General features: G+C 34.2%; 1 protein-coding gene across 8 annotated transcripts in view; it reads right to left on the bottom strand.

The window, feature by feature from the left end:
- STK33 (serine/threonine kinase 33) overlaps positions 1–21,141 on the bottom strand; it is a 331,524-nt gene that overhangs the window by 166,206 nt on the left and 144,177 nt on the right. For 4 of the 8 annotated variants that reach the window (XM_056802154.1, XM_056802150.1, XM_016423420.2 and 1 more), the window contains exon 3: positions 18,961–18,994. The exons of the other annotated variants lie outside the window; for them this stretch is intronic. The gene's annotated coding sequence lies outside the window, so the exon portion shown is untranslated. The remainder of the gene's footprint in view (positions 1–18,960; positions 18,995–21,141) is intronic. 8 annotated transcript variants of the gene reach the window in all.

Raw genomic sequence — 21,141 nt, 5'->3', positions numbered from 1 at the left:
ATACACACATATGTATATGCTTCAGTATGTAGTCAAAGTAAATCACTTCCATCTGGGGGTAGTATGTTTTATTGTAAGTCCTCTGGAAGCATCATGGTTATTTGCCTTTATAATATAGCTGATATTGTATAATAACCCATTCTTGGTTCTGCTTACTTCACCTTTGCATTCAGTTCATAAAAGTCTCATCAGCTTTCTCTGAAACCAGGCCCTTCATTTATTAATAGCACAATAGTATTCCATCACACTGATATACATTAACTTGTATAGCCAATTATTGGGCACCCCTTAGTTTCCAATTCTTTGTCACTATATAATTTGTCTCTACTATAATTTTTTGGCTGTTTGAGTCCTTTTTTCCCTTTTTGATCTCTTTGTGATATAGACATAGGTGTATTGTCATTTGGTCAAAATGTAATCAGAACTGAACTGCTTTAGTTTCAAATTTCTAGAATGATTGGCCAAGTTCACAGTTCCACCAACATTGTGTTAATATGATTGTTTTCCCACACCTCTTCCAAAATAATTTGTCATTTCACTTATTTGTCAACTTTGCTAATCTGATGGGTATTAAGGTGGTACTTCAAAATCATTTAATTTGAATTTCTCTAATTATTAGTGACTTAGAACATTTTTAATATGGTTATTAATAGCTTGGATTTCTTCCTCTAAAAAGTTCCTACACATATTTTCTATTTGTGGGGCACATATTTCTCTGTGTGTGGGGAATGGATCTCACTCATGCAAATTTAAATCAGTTCTCTATATATTTATGTATATCTATATATAATTATATACATTATATCAAGAGAAACTTGCAAAGACTATTTTTCTCATTTTTCTGGTTCTCTTCTAATTTTAGGTGCCTTGGTTTTGTTTGTGTAAAACATTTCTAATTTTATTGAAGTACTTTATTCCTTTTTTGTTATTGTTATTAATTTAGATTCCATCCTCCAACTCCCTCCCCCCTTAGGGTTCCATTCATATTTTTCAGGCCCCAAACTATTCTCTGTCCAAATTTGCTTAGGAAATGATGCTGTTTGGAGGCCAAATTGAATATATACATATACACAAATAATTTAATTTCTTAAGGCAGCCTAAGACTATTTTATATTTTCTGATTGAATTAACATACTGTTAAGTCATTTTGAGAATGTAGTTCACTAAAATACTAGAAATATTTCACCATAACTTGTCCAAGGCATACCGAAAACTGGTCTGATTTTCTTTAAGAAAGAACAAATCTAACATCTATTCAAAATCTTTCCTGGATTGGGCGGAAAAATCTGATACATTCAGATTTACTTTTAATGACCTACCAATTAAACTCCCAAAGGATTATTAGGATGATGACATTCATCTGGAAGAATGAAGGATCCTAAGGGAAAGAATGGAAAAAATAGGAAGGAAGGGAGATCTCAAATTATATTACAACACAATAATCAAATGATTTGGTACTGCCTGAAAAAGACAGAGAAGTCAAGTAGGGGAATAGATTAGCTATACAACATACAAAAGCAAACAAATATATTAACAATGTTGGATCAGTCTAAAGACCCCAACTACCCAAGTAAGACCTCTTTATTTATCCAACACACAAAACTGCTGAGAAAATTGGAAGGTTCTCTGGCAGAAATTCGGTTTAGGCCAGCATCTCATACCTTATAACAAGATAAACTCCAAACAAACAAAATATAAAGGGTCATATCATAAATTACAAAAAGGGGGAAAGATAGCTTTTATAACTATTGATAGGGGGATGGGTTCATGAATAAATAAAGAATGGAAAAGCCCAATTTTGATTACAGAAAAATTTTGTAAATGTTAGACAATCTGTGCAGTTAAAATTATAAAGGAAAAAAAATCATTGTAGCAGTTTTCTCTGATACAGTACTCATATCCAAGATATATAATGAACTAATTCAAAATGATAAAAACAAAAAGCATATCTTAACATATAAATAATCAAAAATATAGAAAATCTAAGTTATCAAGAACTACATGGTAAAAAAAATGCACTAAACAACTCACAATAAGAGCAATGAAAATTAAAGCAATTCCAAGGTTATATTACATTTCACAAGCTAGATAAAAATACAGATAACTTAAAAAAGTGCTGGAGGGGCTATGGGAAATCGGGGAAACTAACTTTTTGTTGGTAGAGCTTTAAACTGGTCCAATTATGCTGAAAAACAACTTGGGACTGTGTCTACTAAATGATGCATTCTTTTTTTCCTAGCCATACTTTTTTTTTACCTAGCCATTCTACTACTAAGGTTTTGATGCAAAAAGATCATAAAAAAGAAAAATAGACTATGTACAAATATATTTATAGCTGGTGTTCCTTGTTATAAAAAGCTGAAAACTAAATGGAGTGCCCAACAACTAGGGGAAACAAATTAAGGAACGTGGGTGCAATGGAATATAATTTTACATTAAGAAATGCTTCAAGAGGGGGCAGCTGGGTAGCTCAGTGGATTGAGAGCTAGGCCTAGAGATGGGAGGTCCTAGGTTCAAATCTGGCCTCAGACACTTCCCAGCTGTGTGACCCTGGGCAAGTCACTTGACCCCCATTGCCTAGCCCTTACCACTCTTCTGCCTTGGAGCCAATACACAGTATTGACTCCAAGATGGAATGTAAGGGTTTAAAAAAAAAAAAGAAAGAAATGCTTCAAGAGACAGTTTCAGAATACCTTATCTAAACTGATGCATAGTGAATAGAACCAAGAATAGTACAAAAACCCCCAACAATGTTAAGGAAAGCAGCTTTGAAAGGCTTAAGAACTCTGATCAATGCAAAAACTATAATTCTAGCGAAGTGATGATAAAGCATGTTACCCATTTCTTGACAGAGGGGTAATAAACTCAAGGTGCAAAATAAGACATACATTTTCAGATACAGCAAATGAATGAGTTTGTTTTGCCAGACTGAATATTTGATACAAAAGTTTTCTTTCTTTTCTTTCTATTTCAGTTGCTTGCTAGAGATAAAAGAAGAAAAAGAAAAGAAAAAACATTTATTGAAACACTTTTTAAATGAAGAGAACAGAATGAAAGTCAGAAAGCTCACAGGTAAACAAAGCATCTGTTAAAGCTTCAGGTTGGATTTATTATGTATTTTAAAAGAAAGTAAGAAATACAAACTAGAGATTCACATTTTATGTATAATCATTTTTTCTGTTTCGTTATATAGATGAAAATTTTCATTTAATTTGATGTCTCAGTTCAAAATAAAACAAAGTTCAATAAAACACAAAACAAAAAAGGGATATTGAGATGCTAGAATAGTTGATAGATTTGTTAAAAGGTATGTGTAGAAAAGAGGAAAAGGCCAACCTGGACACTTTTTACAATTTTTTAAACTGCTTTGTGACCAAAGAAAGAGTATATTGAAGAGTGAAATCTGATAGAGAAGACTTAAAGATGAAAGTAAGAGATTGAACTTCAATCTCACAACCTAAATTCAAGAAACATAACAAAGTAAATAAAATTACAACTAGAAAAATAACAGATATAAAATTATTTCCTACTGGAACACCAAGTGAAACAAACACAAAACTTGTTGGCTATATTACCAATCTCATTTCCTCTAACTGTGAAAAGCACATTTAGTATTAACTATCTTGCCAAGCTCTCACTTTAAGTTGTGCCTACATTGCTTTCTATTTTATCCCTTCAAAAATTCTACTTAGCAATGACTCAGTAGTGTGCTCTCTCTCCCTCCCCCCTCCTTCTCTCTCTCTCCTCTCCCCTCCTCTCTCTCCCCTCCCCCCTACTTCTCTCTCCTCACTTCCTCACTCCTCTCTCTCTCTCTCTCTCTCTCTCTCTCTCTCTCTCTCTCTCTCTCACACACACACACACACACACACACACACACACACACACACATACACACCTGTGAAAAGGGTAGGTAGAAGTGAATATATGCAACACTAATTAAGTAGAAAAAAAGAAAATTGTAGATAGGGTAGGGGCCCCAAAGTTTAAAGCCAATTAAGAAGCTGTATAGAACATTTGATGAAAGGCTTCTGTAATAAGACAGAAAGTGCTTCCAATATAAACTCAAGCTATTACTATTTTCCTTTAGAGTTGCCATGTGGCAGAACTTTCATCCAGGCGGCAACCCATAGCTTAAAGGAACCAGTTCACCAAAGCTGTCCAGACCTAATGGTCCCAAATGATCAAGATGGGTAATGGTGGAAGAGGGAAAAGCACTAATTAGAGCTGTTACATTCTCTTCTCCTTCTATGCTACTTTACTTGATGATATCATTAACTCCCATGAATTTAACTATCTTCTCTATGCCAGTAATTTTCATCTACTCATCCCTAACCCTTCTCTGGCTTTTCATTCTCATTTTTCAACTGCCTTTTAAACATTTTGAATTAAATGGCCAGATCTTAAATTCAACATGTCCAAAATTGAACTCATCTTACTTCCTAAAACCTTCCCCCTTTTCCAAACTTCCCATTACTATCAAGGGCACCATCATCTTCCCAGTATCTCAGGCTCACATGAAGCTTAGACATCATCCTCCATCTTTTACTTTCTGTCAATCTCTTCCCATAACCAATGTTTTGCCAAGACTTTTCCATTTCACCTTTGCAACATCTCTCAAATAGGATCCCTCCTTTCCTCTGATATACTGTTACCACCCTGATGTAGGGTCTCATCACCTCATGCCTGGAGAAATGTAATAAGGTCTGCTAGTAGGTCTGTCACTACAATCCATCCTTCATTCAACCATCAAAATGAATAGATTGGAGTGGAGAGACTTGAGCAGGCTTTACTCCAGGCATAAGATGATGAGATCCTTCCAATGTCAAATGAGAGAAGGGGACCCATGCAAAAGATATAAAATTGATAGGTTTTGGCAAAAGACTGGTTTGGGCACAGGTCTATAACAATAAATCCCAATGTTTCCTTCTCACTTCTAATATCAAATTAAAAATCTATTTAGTGTTGAAAAATCCTTTATTACCTAGCTCTCACACATACTCTTCTAGGATTCTTATACTTCATTACACCTCCCATCCTCACTCTTTCTTGTCCTTTTTGTTCCAGTGACACAGTCTTCCTGGCTATCCATCTCTCAATCCCAGATATTTTTGCAGCTGTCCTCTTTGTCTGGAATATTTGTCCTTCTCAATTCTGCCACCTGGCTTCCATCACTGCCTTCAAATGTCAATTAAAATCTCACCTTCTTTGGGAAGCCTCCCTCAAACCCTCATTTCTAATGTCTCAACATTTCCCATTTTTTATTCTGCATATAATTTCTTTGTAAATAGTTTTTTGTTATCTAGTCTAATAGATTGAGAGGTCTTCAAGGGCATAGATTATTTTCTGCCTCTTGGTATCCTCATCACTTAGCACAGGGCTCAGTTAAATAGAATGAACTTAATAAATGTTTATTGACTGACTGACTAAAACATAAAAAAATATTGAAATAAATGGAGTCTTAAGTACTGACAAAGAAGAAAAAATTACAATAAATAATTATGGTAAGAGAAAAATTATAATGAGACAACATACAAAAATTTGTGTAGCTACAACAGAGGAAAAAATATATCTCTATCATCATACAAAATGTCCCAAATCTTAAGACTTTATTACATCCTGTATTAACAGAATACAAAAAGATAATAATAATTAATGGAGTATGCAATTTTAGAAGAAAAAAAAACAGAAAATGAACACTTTAATAACCCCTAAATGAGCATAAAATAAAACATTTTTAATTAAAGGAGAAATAATTACATTGAAAAACTGATAATCAAATTAAAATCAATTCTTTCAAAAAGATGGATTAACCATTAGCTAGGTATTAGGCAGATAGGTGTCATAATGGATAGGGTGTTAGTCTGGAATAAGGGAAGCCATGAGATTAAATCCTATTTCAGACAATTGCTAATATGTGAGATAACTCACTTAACTTCTATTTGCCTTAGTTAACTTATCTAAAATGGAGATTATAATATTGTCAAGAGAATCAAATTTGTAATATTTGTAAAGTGCTTGGCACCCTGCCAGGCACATAGTAAGCCTTATGTAAATTCAACCTATTATTATTTAGGAGCTAGATGGCACAGTGGGTAGTATGCTGGGGCTGAAATTAGGAAATTGGGAATTAGGAAAATCTGAGTTTAAATCAAGCCTCAGATACTTACTAACCATGTGACCACTGGGCAAGTCATTTAACCTCTGTTAACCTCAGTTTCCTTTACTTAAAATGGCTTATCTCACAAGGTTTTTGTGAAAATCAAATTTAAAAGATTTTTAATCATTTAGTTCAGTACCTGACACAAAGTAGGTGCTATATAAACCCTTATTTTATTATTTATTATTATTTATATGTTTTTATTATATTATATATTATATACATTCTATTATATATAATAAATATTATTAATTAATAGTATTGCAAAAGATACTTAATAATTAATAAAATCATACTATTTTCACAATTTTATGAAACAAATATTCCCTTGATAAACAAACCAGAAAGAGATAAAACAGAAAAATAACTATAGACCATTCATGTCTATTGGTTGAACAAATTTAAATAAACAATAATAAAGAGTTCATATTAAAAATAATTCATAATTATAAGTTGGATTTACACCAGGGTTACAAGAATTAGGATTCAAAATTAGGAAATTCAAAATTAGGAAAATTATTAAGCACAATTCGTCATGTAAATGTGAAGAGTGAAAACAATGAGCAAAATTTAAAAACTCATTTATGTTAAAAAACTCTAGAAGCATGGGAACAGAAAGGGGAATCTTTTAATATGGTGAAATGTATTTATATAAAATCAAGTTATATGTTAATAGAAAAATACTTAAAGCTTTCCTTTTTTAAAAAAATCCAATGCTTAGTCTTTTATTTTCAATTATATGTGTTGTTCTTCTAAATTTCACTATATTCTCCTTTGTAGTCATTTTAGATTTTTTATTTTTTAGTGTAAAATATTTACCCAGATTATTAACCCTGTTTTTCTATTGTTTTAGGATATATTTTCAAAGTTATAATTTTTCCTCTGCATATACTGCTTTAGGTAAAAACCAGAAATTTTGGTATAATGTTTGATTATCACCTCTTGCACATAGTTATTGTTTTTATGATTTGTTCTTTGACCCAATTATTATTCAGCATGTCATTCTAAAGTCTCCTTTCTGGTCTTAATTTATATTCTCTACTTAAATCATTACTTCATTATGTTATAATCTTTAGTATATCATAAGTTGCAGAACAGCAGCCAATCTCGATTAGAAGAGAAGGAAGTCCCCTAAATCTGGAAATCACAAGTCTGGACAAAAAGAAGCTAGGAAGTGAGAGAGATATTGGAGGGAGGAATGTCTATAAAGAATATTGAGCAAATGTATATTTCACATTGATCTATCATTTCTCTATGCCCTAGAACATGATTTGTATTTTGAAAAATATCATTTGGTGCTGAAAAATGAGTATATTATTTAAGGTTATAATTTGGAAGACCATAAAACTTTTAGCTCAAAAATGTCCAATGATTTGTTCAGTTTAGTATTTTTCTTTTCATTTATCTGTCTGTTAGATTTATCTAACTCATTCAGAAAAATCCTGAAAACTTATATGAACAAATACAGATTGAAGTGAGTAGAACCAGAAAATTATTGTACATAGTAATAGCAATATAATGATGATCAGATGCAAAAGACTTAGCTATTCTGATCAATACAATGATCCAAGACAATTCCAAAGAACTCATAGTGAAAAATGCTATCTATCTCCAGAGAGATAACTGACAAAATCTGGGTACAAATTGAATTTTTCATTTTATCTTGCTTGTTTTTTTCAATATTGTTAATATGGAAATGTTTTGCATGATTCCACATTTATGATTGATATCATATTGCTTGTCCCTTCAATGAGTGAGGAAGGAGTTAGAGGGAAGGAGAGAATTTGGAATTCAAAATAATTGGAAATGAATATTTTTAAAAATAAAATTTGTGAAAAAAAAATTGTCCAACTTGGACAGGAACATTAGCCTCTGAAAGCTATTATGTTACTATCTATATTTTAATTTTTTAAGTTCTAAATTCTCCCCTTCCTCAAACCTTTTCACTGCCATTTGAGAAGTCAAAGCAATATGATAGACATTGTACATATGAAGTCATGCAAACATGTTTCCAAAGCTATGTTGCCCCACAAAAAGCAAGGAAAATATTGTGAAAAAATATGTTTCAATCTGCATTTAGAGTCTATCACTTCTATCTCTGAAGGTAGGTAGCATTTTCTATAGTGAGCCCTTAGGAATTACTATATCATTTTATTGATCAGAGGTTAGCTAAGTCATTTATAGTTTATAATCCTCACAATGTTGCTATCATTCTATATAATGTTCTACTGGTTCAGTATGAAGTGCAGAGCTCAGAGCACAGAGTACAGGAGTAGAGATAACACAAAGATGGGCTGCCCACAGCAGACACCAGAAAAAATAGCCTGAGGCAAAAATCACTCTGCAACTGCTGCCTGCCCTCCTCACTCAGACTTCCAGGTAAGAAGGGAAGATAAGACTAACACAGCAACCTCCAATGAGGAGGAAATTAAGGCAATCATTAGAACTTACTTTGCCCAATTATATGGCAATAAATACACCAATTTAGGAGAAATGGATGAATATATACAAAAATACAAACTGCCTAGACTAACAGAAGAGGAAATAGAATTCTTAAATAATCCCATATCAGAAATTGAAATCCATCAAGCCATCAAAGAACTTCCTAAGAAAAAATCCCCAGGGCCTAATGGATTCACCTGTGAATTCTATCAAACATTCAGAGAACAGTTAACCCCAATACTATATAAACTATTTGACATAATAAGCAAAGAGGGAGTTCTACCAAACTCCTTTTACGACACAAACATGGTACTGATTCCAAAACCAGGCAGGTCAAAAACAGAGAAAGAAAACTATAGGCCAATCTCCCTAATGAATATAGATGCAAAAATCTTAAATAGGATACTAGCAAAAAGACTCCAGCAAGTGATCAGAAGGATCATTCACCATGATCAAGTAGGATTCATACCAGGGATGCAGGGCTGGTTCAACATTAGGAAAACCATCCACATAATTGACCACATCAACAAGCAAACTAGCAAGAACCACATGATTATCTCAATAGATGCAGAAAAAGCCTTTGATAAAATACAACACCCATTCCTATTAAAAACACTAGAAAGCATAGGAATAGAAGGGTCATTCCTAAAAATAATAAACAGTATATATCTAAAACCAACAGCTAATATCATCTGCAATGGGGATAAACTAGATGCATTCCCAATAAGATCAGGAGTGAAACAAGGATGCCCATTATCACCTCTACTATTTGACATTGTACTAGAAACACTAGCAGTAGCAATTAGAGAAGATAAAGGAATTGAAGGCATCAAAATAGGCAAGGAGGAGACCAAGTTATCACTCTTTGCGGATGACATGATGGTCTACTTAAAGAATCCTAGAGATTCAACCAAAAAGCTAATTGAAATAATCAACAACTTTAGCAAAGTTGCAGGATACAAAATAAACCCACATAAATCATCAGCTTTTCTATATATCTCCAACACAGCTCAGCAGCAAGAACTAGAAAGAGAAATCCCATTCAAAATCACCTTAGACAAAATAAAATACCTAGGAATCTATCTCCCAAGACAAACACAGGAACTATATGAACACAACTACAAAACACTCGCCACACAACTAAAACTAGACCTGAACAAATGGAAAAACATTAACTGCTCATGGATAGGACGAGCCAATATAATAAAAATGACCATCCTACCCAAACTTATTTATCTATTTAGTGCCATACCCATTGAACTACCAAAATACTTCTTCACTGATTTAGAAAAAACCATAACAAAGTTCATTTGGAAGAACAAAAGATCAAGGATATCCAGGGAAATAATGAAAAAAAACACATACGATGGGGGCCTTGCAGTCCCTGATCTAAAACTATATTACAAAGCAGCAGTCATCAAAACAATTTGGTACTGGCTAAGAAACAGAAAGGAAGATCAGTGGAATAGACTGGGGGAAAGCGACCTCAGCAAGACAGTATACGATAAACCCAAAGATTCCAGCTTTTGGGACAAAAATCCACTATTCGATAAAAACTGCTGGGAAAATTGGAAGACAGTGTGGGAGAGACTAGGAATAGATCAACACCTCACACCCTACACCAAGATAAATTCAAAATGGGTGAGTGAATTAAACATAAAGAAGGAAACCATAAGTAAATTGGGTAAACACAGAATAGTATACATGTCAGACCTTTGGGAGGGGAAAGGCTTTAAAACCAAGCAAGATATAGAAAGAATCACAAAATGTAAAATAAATAATTTTGACTACATCAAACTAAAAAGCTTTTGTACAAACAAAACCAATATAACTAAAATCAGAAGGGAAACAACAAATTGGGAAAAAATCTTCATAGAAACCTCTGACAAAGGTTTAATTACTCATATTTATAATGAGCTAAATCAATTGTACAAAAAATCAAGCCATTCTCCAATTGATAAATGGGCAAGGGAAATGGATAGGCAGTTCTCAGATAAAGAAATCAAAACTATTAACAAGCACATGAAGAAGTGCTCTACATCTCTTATAATCAGAGAGATGCAAATCAAAACAACTCTGAGGTATCACCTCACACCTAGCAAATTGGCTAACATTACAGCAAAGGAAAGTAATGAATGCTGGAGGGGATGTGGCAAAGTAGGGACATTAATTCATTGCTGGTGGAGTTGTGAATTGATCCAACCATTCTGGAGGGCAATTTGGAACTATGCCCAAAGGGCGACAAAAGAATATCTACCCTTTGACCCAGCCATAGCACTGCTGGGTCTGTACCCCAAAGAGATAATGGACACAAAGACTTGTACAAAAATATTCATAGCTGCGCTCTTTGTGGTGGCCCAAAACTGGAAAACGAGGGGATGCCCATCAATTGGGGAATGGCTGAACAAACTGTGGTATATGTTGGTGATGGAGTACTATTGTGCTAAAAGGAATAATAAAGTGGAGAAGTTCCATGGAGACTGGAACAACCTCCAGGAAGTGATGCAGAGCGAGAGGAGCAGAACCAGGAGAACATTGTACACAGAGACTAATACACTGTGGTATAATCGAACGTAATGGACTTCTCCATTAGTGGTGGTGTAATGTCCCTGAACAACTTGCAGGGACCCAGGAGAAAAAAACACCATTCATAAGCAAAGGATAAACTATGGGAGTGGAAACACCGAGAAAAAGCAACTGCCTGAATACAGAGGTTGAGGGGACATGACAGAGGATAGACTCTAAATGAACACTCTAATGCAAATACTATCAACAAAGCAATGGGTTCAAATCAAGAAAACATCTAATGCCCAGTGGACTTACGCGTCGGCTATGGGGGGTGGGGGGGAGGAAAAGAAAATGATCTATGTCTTTAACGAATAATGCTTGGAAATGATCAAATAAAATATATTTAAAAAAAAAAAAGACTAACACAGCAATGGCCACTAATACCCAAGAAATACAATATACAATTACAAAAAATTATTAAATAATTTTATATATATATATATATAATTATTTAATAATTTTTATTAATTAATTATTTATTTTTTTATTTTATAATTTAATTTAATTATAATTTATTATATTTATTATTATATTATATTATTATTATTTTATATTATTAATATATTATTATATATTATATATTATTATTATATTATATTATTTATTAATTATAATTTATTATAAAATATTATTATAAAATATTAATTATAATTTAAAATAATTTAATTATTTAATAAAAATAATTAATTAATTAATAATTTAATAATATATATATATGAAAAAGCCTCTGATCCTGGATAACTTTTATGGAGAAAAACAGCATGACTACAGAGACAGCAGCAGAGAGAAACAAACAAGCAAACACATCCAAAATCCCCTCCCCCCCCAAATGGAAATTAGTCACAAGCACTCAAGGAACTCAAATAGGAATTCAAGACCAAATAAGAAAGGTAGAGGAACAATGGGAAGAAATGTGGGAGAACAAAATGCAAGTAATTCAAAAGGAAAATAATAGTTTAAAAGACAGAATCTCCCACTTTGAAAAGGAGGCATAGAAATCACATGAAATAATAAGAAAATTGGAGACTAGAATTGATTTGCTGGAAAACATAAAAAGCAGGTGAGATCAAATCAAAAAGGAAAATCAAAAGATCATACCTGAAAACCAGTCTTTAAAGACTAAAATTGGGCAAGTAGAAGCTACAGCAAGAATTAATAAAGCAAAGTCAAAAGAATGACAAAATAGAAGGAAACATGAAATATCTCATTGAGAAAATGAATGATTTGGAAAACAGGTTGAAGTGAGACAACTTGAGAATCATAGGTCTATCTGAAAACCCAGAAATAAACAGAAACCTTTACATCATATTGCTAAAAATTATCCAAGAAAATTACCCTAATGTTCTTGAACAAGAGGGCAAAATAGACATTGAAAGAACCCACAAATCACCCTCTACACTAAATCCTCAAAAGACAACCCCCCCCCCCAGGAATATAATAGCTAAATTCAAGGCTTCCAAGCTAAGGAGAAAATATTGCAAGAAGCCAGAAAGAGAGAATTCAAATATCAAGGAACACCAATCAGGATTACACAGGATCTGACAGCCTCCACACTAAAGGACCACAAGGCTTGGAATATGATATTCAGAAATGCAAGAGAATTGGGTCTACAACCAAGGATCACCTCCCCATAAAATGTGACTATTTACTTCCAGGGGAAAGTATAGGCATTTAACAAAATAAAAGATTTCCAAGTATTTGTAAAGAAAAGACCAAAACTAAACAGAAAATGTGATGTCCAAATACAAAATTCAAAAGAAACATGAAAAGGTAAACAGGAAGGGGGGGAGGGGTTAAGGGCTTCAGTAAGGTCAAATTGTTTATATTCCTATATTGAAAAATGATACCTGTAACTCTCAAAAACTGTATCAGAAGAGTTATTCATAGGTAGTGGTTTGGGTACTAAGTGGTTTAAGATGATATGTAAAAAATGGGGGGTATAGAAGATGACACCAAGAGAAACTTGAAGGAAGAAGAAATATAGGATAAATTATACCACAGAAAGAGGTGCATGGGGGGGGGGAGAAAATACTATTATAAGAAGGAGAGGAAGAGAGAGCTAATAGATAATACTTAAACCTTACTTTCAGTGGAATCAATTCTGAGAGGGAAAAGCATCTAGATCTATTGGGATATTGAATTCTATATTACACTACAGGGAAACTGAGAAGGAAAAAACCAAGGAGGGATTAGGGTGGAGAGTACCAAAGGGGAGTGAAAGTGGGAGGGAATTTAATAGACTGTAAAGAAAAATAAGAGTGGAATAAGAAGAGAGAGGGTAGAAGAGAAATAAAATAACGGTGGGGATTTAGGGGACTGATTAAAATCAGACTCTACCTTAGAACATTTGGTTAAGCTATTCCCCATTTTAAACAATGGAGGTACTTGATCAGTAATGTATTGGGAATTTTAACATTACTCCACCCAAAGTTAGTCATACTTTAGGGGAAGATAAAGTTGTGAACTCCTTTACTGAACAATGAAAAGTCCCCAACTCATACTTATAGTGAAGCTAAAACCTTAAGCTAGGTCTATTTTTAGATCTAATACAAAAGGGTGCTAAGTACCTATAAAGGTCAAATTAATCACTAAAAGGTCAAGCAACTTACAAAGGGCAAGCTTAGCAAAGAGGTGTGAAGTTTTAGTCTACTCAGATAAGGTGATAACAAAAGAAGATGTGAACTAAGAATGGTCAATCCTGGGGAAAACGTCTACTGTGATTGGTAGATGTGAAAATTTAGGGGGGGGTGACATAAGAGAAATTTCTCTTTAAAAGGAGCTGGCTCTCTCTGAACTTAGCTGGAGTTTGGAGTTAGTTGGAGGAGCTGGGTCTCTGAACTCAGTTCAGGAGTTAAGGATTTCAGTGAAGGACTAGAGTTTTGCTTGGGACAAATCTTGTGGTGAGTGATAAAAGACCGACTAGTCTCTCTTAAGGCTCAGGCCTAGGCCATTTGGCCTAATTCCTTCATTTGTATTAATTAAAATCTCCATAAAACCCAGCTGACTTGGGTATTTTCATATTTGGGAATTTTCCCATGGCAACCACTTATTTTTAATTTAAATCAAGACACTAAAATTATCTTACCAGTGTGGCCAAAACCTTACAGCTTGGCCATTTACACATTTTCACGGTTACACCTTGTAATTGTCACCAGAAACTATAGCCATCACCTCTCTCCTCCCTGGAATTGTGACCTAGGACAAAATGATGGGCAATGCACTTGTCTACCAATACCTTGTCTTGTGCCCAGTGTCCACAAAATGATCCCCTCTATTTCCTTCTGATCTGATGTCCAATCCCCAAACCTGGTTGGTGAGAGCTCCCAGTTCTGTTATTGCTTCTGTTGTGGCTATAATCGATACCGCAGCCTCCAAGGTCTACAGCTGGTGTTACTGCTGTGCTGACCCCTGAACCAGTCCCCACCCCACTGTCACAAATCCCTACTTACTACCTCTTGTTTTGGGGGTGGAAGCTAGAAAAATGTCTTGTCATGACCTTTTGTTAGCTATGTCACATCAGAATTTGATTTGATGCATTATCTTAAAATTCTTTGGAGGTAATTGTTGGGAGAGTTCAGCTGGAATGCTCCCTCTAGTCCACCATCTTTCCTCTACCTACTCTATGCCTTTTTTGCCATTCTATTAACCTTTCCCTTGAAAAATTATGTTATCACATTTCATATGCATTTTGTATCGATAGTGGTTTACATCCTATGGTTGCTTTAAATATAATACAACTTTCTTGTTAAACTCTCTCCACTTGCCATCTGGAGCTCTGCTTGGTTTGAACTCCACAGAATAAGATGTCCCTTCTAGGGTAAACTGATCACTTGAAATCTTACCATCATGCTGTTTAATTTCAGCCTTTGATATATACATACATACATATATAGATATAGATATAGATATAGATATAGATATAGATCCCTCAGTCTTCTCTCTACTCTGATCAGAGGGCTTGAGTAGAATATTAAACTCCACCCAATTTTTTCCTTTTTTAGAGGGAAGTATCTGGACTTTGTAAATAAATACCTACTTTCTTTCTTTTTTTAATCCTTACCTTCTGTCTTAGAATCAATACTATGTATTGGTTCCAAGGCAGAAGATTGGTAAGAGCTAGGCAATTGGGGTTAAGTGACTTGTCCAGGATCACCCAGCCAGGAAACCTGAGGTCAGATTCAAACACAGGACATCCTATCTCTAGGCCTGGCTCTCAATCCACTGTGCTACCTAGCTTCCCCCTAAATGTCTACTTCCATCTGCATCTGTGAATCTTAAAAACTACTCAGACTTAGAAGATTTGATTTAGCTATTCCCTTATTGAAACAATAGAAAGACTTGGTCTAACATGAATCAGGAATGTATTGGGAACTTGGAAAATTATTCCACCCTACTCAGACAGTGCCTTAGGGGAAGATAAAGTTGTAAGCTCCTGATTGAACAATGAAAGTCCCTAACTCATAACCTTACAGTAAAGCTAAAACCTTAAGATAGATCTATTTTTAGATCTAATACAAAAAGGTGTTAAGTACCTCTAAAAGTTAAATTAGTATCTAAAAAGGTCAAGTAACTTACAAAAGGCAAGCTTAACAAAGAGTTGTGAAGTACTCAGAAGATATAATCCAACCAGAGAAGGTGAGAACCAAAGAAGGTGAGAACTAAGAATGGGAAGTCCTAGAAAAAAAGCATCTACTGTAATTGGTAGATGTGAAAATTTAGGGGAGGTGGCATAACAGAAAATTTCTTTAAAAGGAAGGGGTAAAAAGTCAGAAGGCAATTGAGTTCTGAATTGTGTTTGGAGCTGAATTGAGTTAGATTCTAAACTCAGTTCAGGAGATTCAGTGGAGGACTGGAGCTTGCTTGGAGACAGTCTTGTGGTGAGTGATAAGATTCTCCCTTAGGCTCAGGGAGGCCACTTTGGCCTAGGTCTTTAACTACTGCTTGGCTCAGCCTGAGCCAGAGCAGTTTAAATTAACTCTCTCTCTCTCTCTCTCTCTCTCTCTCTCTCTCTCTCTCTCTCTCTCTCTCTCTCTATTTCTCTCTCTTGCCTTCCCTTAATTCCTTCATTTATATTAATTAAAATTTCCATAAATACCCAGCTGACTTGGGTATTTTCATATTTGGGAATTTCCTGTGGTGACCACTTATTTAGATATTAAGTCAGAACACTAAAATTTTCTTTACACATCTTTGTCTGGTTTGAACAGCACAGCACAAGGTGCCCCCATGCTATATAGCCCCTGGTGTTCTTATCCTTCCCTAACCCCTCATCCTGTTTTCCAGCTTCTATTTGCTTGTTGTCTTCCCCTAACCAATTGTGTAAGCTCCCTGAGGATAGGAACTGCTATTCTTCTTGACTGTATCCACAGCACTTAATACATATGCCTGAAACATATAGGTTCTTAATAAATGTTTACTGAATTGAACTGAGCCTCTCTTGATTGTATTATTTGATATCTGATAAAATGATAATATGATGTCTGATAGTATTGCAACTCCTGAATTTTTTAATCACCTGATACATGATAAATTTTGCTCATCTTTCATTTTTATTGTATATATATAAATTTTCAAATATATTTCTTGTATAATGGGAGCAAGTCACCTGGCCTACTCTGACTAGGGCACAATCTATGGAGCATAGTTTTAACCTGTGGTCTGGCCACTTCCATGGAAACATAGCTCAAATGCTGAAGGGTTTCTTCATTCTGAATTAATCCTTAGTTGTCCCTTGGTCAGTATCATGTCTAGCCCTGGAGGTAGGCTTGATTGTTTGAGAAGTCAAGATGACCTGAGTTTCTCAGTCCGAGCTGAGTGGTAGCAGGTGAGGTTTCTGTATTGGAGAGAATGACTTGACCAGTCCCCTGGTCAATGGCTATGCATTGTCTAAAGCCACAGTAGAAGCAGAGGGGAAGGTAGGAAGGAAGGAAAGAAGGAAGGAAGGAAGGAAGGAAGGAAGGAAGGAAGGAAGGAAGGAAGGAAGGAAGGAAGGAAGGAAGGAAGGAAGGAAGGAAGGAAGGAAGGAAGGAAGGAAGGAAGGAAGGAAGGAAGGAAGGAAGGAAGGAAGGAAGGGAGGGAGGGAGGGAGGGAGGGAGGGAGGGAGGGAGGGAGGGAAGGAGGAAGGAAGGAAGGAAGGAAGGGAAGGAGGAAGGAAGGAAGGAAGGGAGGGAGGGAGGAAAAAAGGCCACAATAATCCCATGAAAATAGGTTACTTATTCTGTTGCCAGAATCATCTACTAATTAAAGAGACCACTGTGAAGCCAGACACTAATTAAAGATAGTACCATGCATTTAAGAACAGAAGTCTGACTTCTAAAATCAGAAGTTTGGGGGTTTTGTTTTCCTGTAGGAGCTAGATATGAAAGAGCAGAAGGCAGGAGAATGTCTCCACCCAATAACACCTAAAAATCATACTTTGAATGGAAGCTAAGTATTATAATTCCCAAGCTTACTTACAACTTGTCCTTTAATTTCAAATAATACCATCTATCTCTCCATTTAGCCACTCATTCAATATTTCCCAGTCACTTGGCTTATCACTTCTCCCTTATGGGGGAATCTAGCTCAGGCTAGTGGAACCACATTTTCTGTCTCTGAATGAAATAAGCCCTAGATTCCTCTGGAGATGCTATTTCCTTCTAACTTTTATCCCAGAAAATGGGGCAGAAGGTACATTTGGGCAACACTTTACCCTACTCGCATTTAACCTCTTGTTCTACTCCTACATGGTCAAGATCCACTCTTCTTCCCTCTTTGATATATCTTCCCTGGCCTTTGCCCAAACAGTTTGGAACAAAGGAAAACATGAGGTCCTGAGGAACATTTCTGGCCTCTTGAACATATTTTACACTCTTTTGTCTCTCTGTTCACAAAATTCACTATTCCTGCAATTTCTTTCTTCTCTGTCTTACCTACTGAATTCCTTTCCATCTTGCAAAGACCACATCTGATGGCAACTCTCAATGACCTCCTTCTTCATGAACTTTGTTTTTGCAGCTCTCTAAGGCACTTATCATATAATATTGTATATTATAGTTATCTGTGCTTGAGTCATATTCAGCCTTCTTGGCTGAAACTTCCATGAAGACAGGGTTCCTGCTTTATTTTTCTAAACTATGTGTTTCCCCTATTAGCTAGTACAGTGTCTGTACATAAGTATTTCATAAATGCCAAATAAATGGATCCTTCAATGACCAAATCAAATGCTTCCATTTGATTAATCTTTCTCTGGTATGCAAAAAGAACTTTCTTTCCAAACTTACAAGGATATATATTTATGAAGTGAGTACTTTGTACCCAACCCATGTTCTTTTTATATCCTATTTTATTCTGCACCATACCTTATGTAATCATAGTAAATTTGCGTACATATATTATCTTTATTATATTTTAAACTCTCTAAAGGGTTGTCTAAATTATCTTTGAATCTCTCCACCTATATGAACATCATAATGCTCTGCACATAGTAGGTACTTACTACATGACTATTGAATTGAATTATTAAACAAAATTTAGGGGCTGTTTCTATCTAAAACTAAATTATATACTTTGTTAGAACAAACCACTTTGTGCTAGCATTTGCTTAAATAAGGTCATCTTTCTATGACTTGGAAAAGTTATGATATTCACCACAGGTAATGTACATATAGCTTTCTAAGATCAGCAAGATGCAAAGGGTACATTCACATAAGAGCTGTATACACTTCTTGTATAGTTCATTATAATAAAAAAAGATTTTATTTTAAGTCTAGAGAAGGTGAAAATTAAATATTCTACAGGAAGTTCAAACTCACCATAGTAAGCATGGATAGGAATCATGTTAATCCTCTAGACATGGAGAGTAAAAAGGAAAAAGCAACATAAGTATTACACAGTGCTTAGAATGCAAACTTATCCATAACAATACAAAATAAATATAGCTACTACAAAGACTTAGCTTATTTTCTCTATGGCAAGGCAAAAGAATCTCAGAGAATATATTTAACAAGTAATTATGCTTTAAGAGGAAAGAAAATATTTTTAATTTAAGGCTAAATGTATTGTTTGTAACCATTAGTACTTAAAAACAGTAGACTAGATCTGCAATCTACAACTTTTCTGATTAAGAAAAAAATACCTTCTTTCTACATTCAAAGGAAATCATATGTCAACCATAAGGCTATTCAACTTATGCATGCACAAAGAACACAAATTTAAAATAAAAAAAAACAAAGAACATAGATTTGGGACTTTTATATTGGAGCTGAAGAAAATGTTAACAATGAAAAGTTGTCGGAATATTTTAAAAAATTCTAGCTAAGTCAGCTCTCTAAGTCTATAAATTACAGAGCAAGTGTCAGTCTCCTGGAGTAAAGGGAGTTTCATCACTAAGAGTTCCCTATCCCAATGAAATCAACAATTTCAGACCAGTAAAGACCCTATATTATAAATCATACATCTAAAAGCACATCTTTATGAATTTTAGAAATACATGCTTCCATACATTTCCAATAGGACATCTTTTTCAATGTTACTTCTGTGGTTTTGAAATGGCAGATTTTACTGGGGTTATTGAAATAGATTTATCACTTTTCTTACCCTTTTCTGCAAGTATTTCCTTTTGCTCAGCATCGATTTCTTGGTATCATACTATTACAACATCAGTAACATTGACAGAGATTTCAGAGTACTTTAGTTGTTTATCCCAAAGTTTGAGGTTTATCAAAGTTTGAGCTATTCCCTAAGAGCTAAACTAGAAGAACAAAGAAGCTCCTTTTCCTCACTAAAGATTTCTATTTCTGCCTTCCAACTTACCATGGCAGAACATTTACCCAAATAATGTTCTACCTCTCTTAGTCCAATAATTCTAAGACAATTGGTTGAGCAGTTGCGTACTAAATTACTTTGCAAATAATTTGATTTGAAATTTAATTTCTTTTTGGCTGGCTGAATTCTAATTATTTTAGGGTAAATGAAAAACAAAATCGAACAAACATTTACTCCCATTTCTCTCTCTCCAATTTATGAATAGATCTGAGGGATTTGTTGCTAAAATCTACAATATCTAACAGACCAAATGATGCCATTCATATTTTGATGGCATAAAATTAATCAAGTATTGCACACCCAGTAGTTCTTTATTTAAACACAAAGATTAATAGCCCTTCTTCTATTGTGTGAGGAATCATGTTTAAACAGGTCTTTCAGCATAATGGATTTATTAGAAAGTCATAAAGGTTAGCTACCAAATAGTTTTCTTCTATGTTCTGGACAAAGAAGCATTTGACCAAATATAAACAAATAAAGGAATCTGAAAGTAAGTCAGAATTTCATTCATTTTAAAGTACCTTTTAGATTATATACTTCCTTCTTAGCAAAAGTATAAAACAAGCCAATAGAACTATTTTGTGATTGTAAATCTAACTATTATTTAAGTCTTTAAAAGTTCCTATAAGGTACATTTATAGTAATTTCCTCAAGAAAAAAAGATGAAAACAAGAATAGCTTTATAAGACATCAATGGCTACAATTTTTTTTACTCAACAGCAATTTTTTTTAGTTTTTTCTGAACTAAGTCTGTATCTCTATGATATCCTCATCTATATATAACATCTCTCATATAAAATGCAAAGTTGGACTCAATGTTTCCTAAGATCACTTGAAACTCTTAAGTATATGATTCTGTGATCCAGTTTAAAAGTCAACTGAAAAATCTGTGGAAACAAGTTGCTTGATACAGTATAGATCTAAAAATAAAATTATTTTTTAACTTTTCCATAAAATCTAGGTTGGATCTATCAAGTTATATTATAAAAGAATCCTTCACTTGTTTATCATGTTTCAATTATAATGACAAGACTAAGGAGAATAGTATCCATATTTTGATTTTGATTAAACACTGAGTAGCCTGTTTGGCTTCTTTTTCAGGGGATGGGAGAGTGCTTAATTTGTATATGCCTTATATTAATAAACTGAAAAATAAATAATGTGGCCTA

The sequence above is a fragment of the Monodelphis domestica genome, chromosome 6, assembly GCF_027887165.1.
Source record: "Monodelphis domestica isolate mMonDom1 chromosome 6, mMonDom1.pri, whole genome shotgun sequence".
Classification (NCBI taxonomy): Eukaryota; Metazoa; Chordata; class Mammalia; order Didelphimorphia; family Didelphidae; genus Monodelphis; species Monodelphis domestica.
The sequence above is the reverse complement of the archived record's forward strand: the minus strand, read 5'-3'. Positions and strand labels throughout refer to the sequence as shown.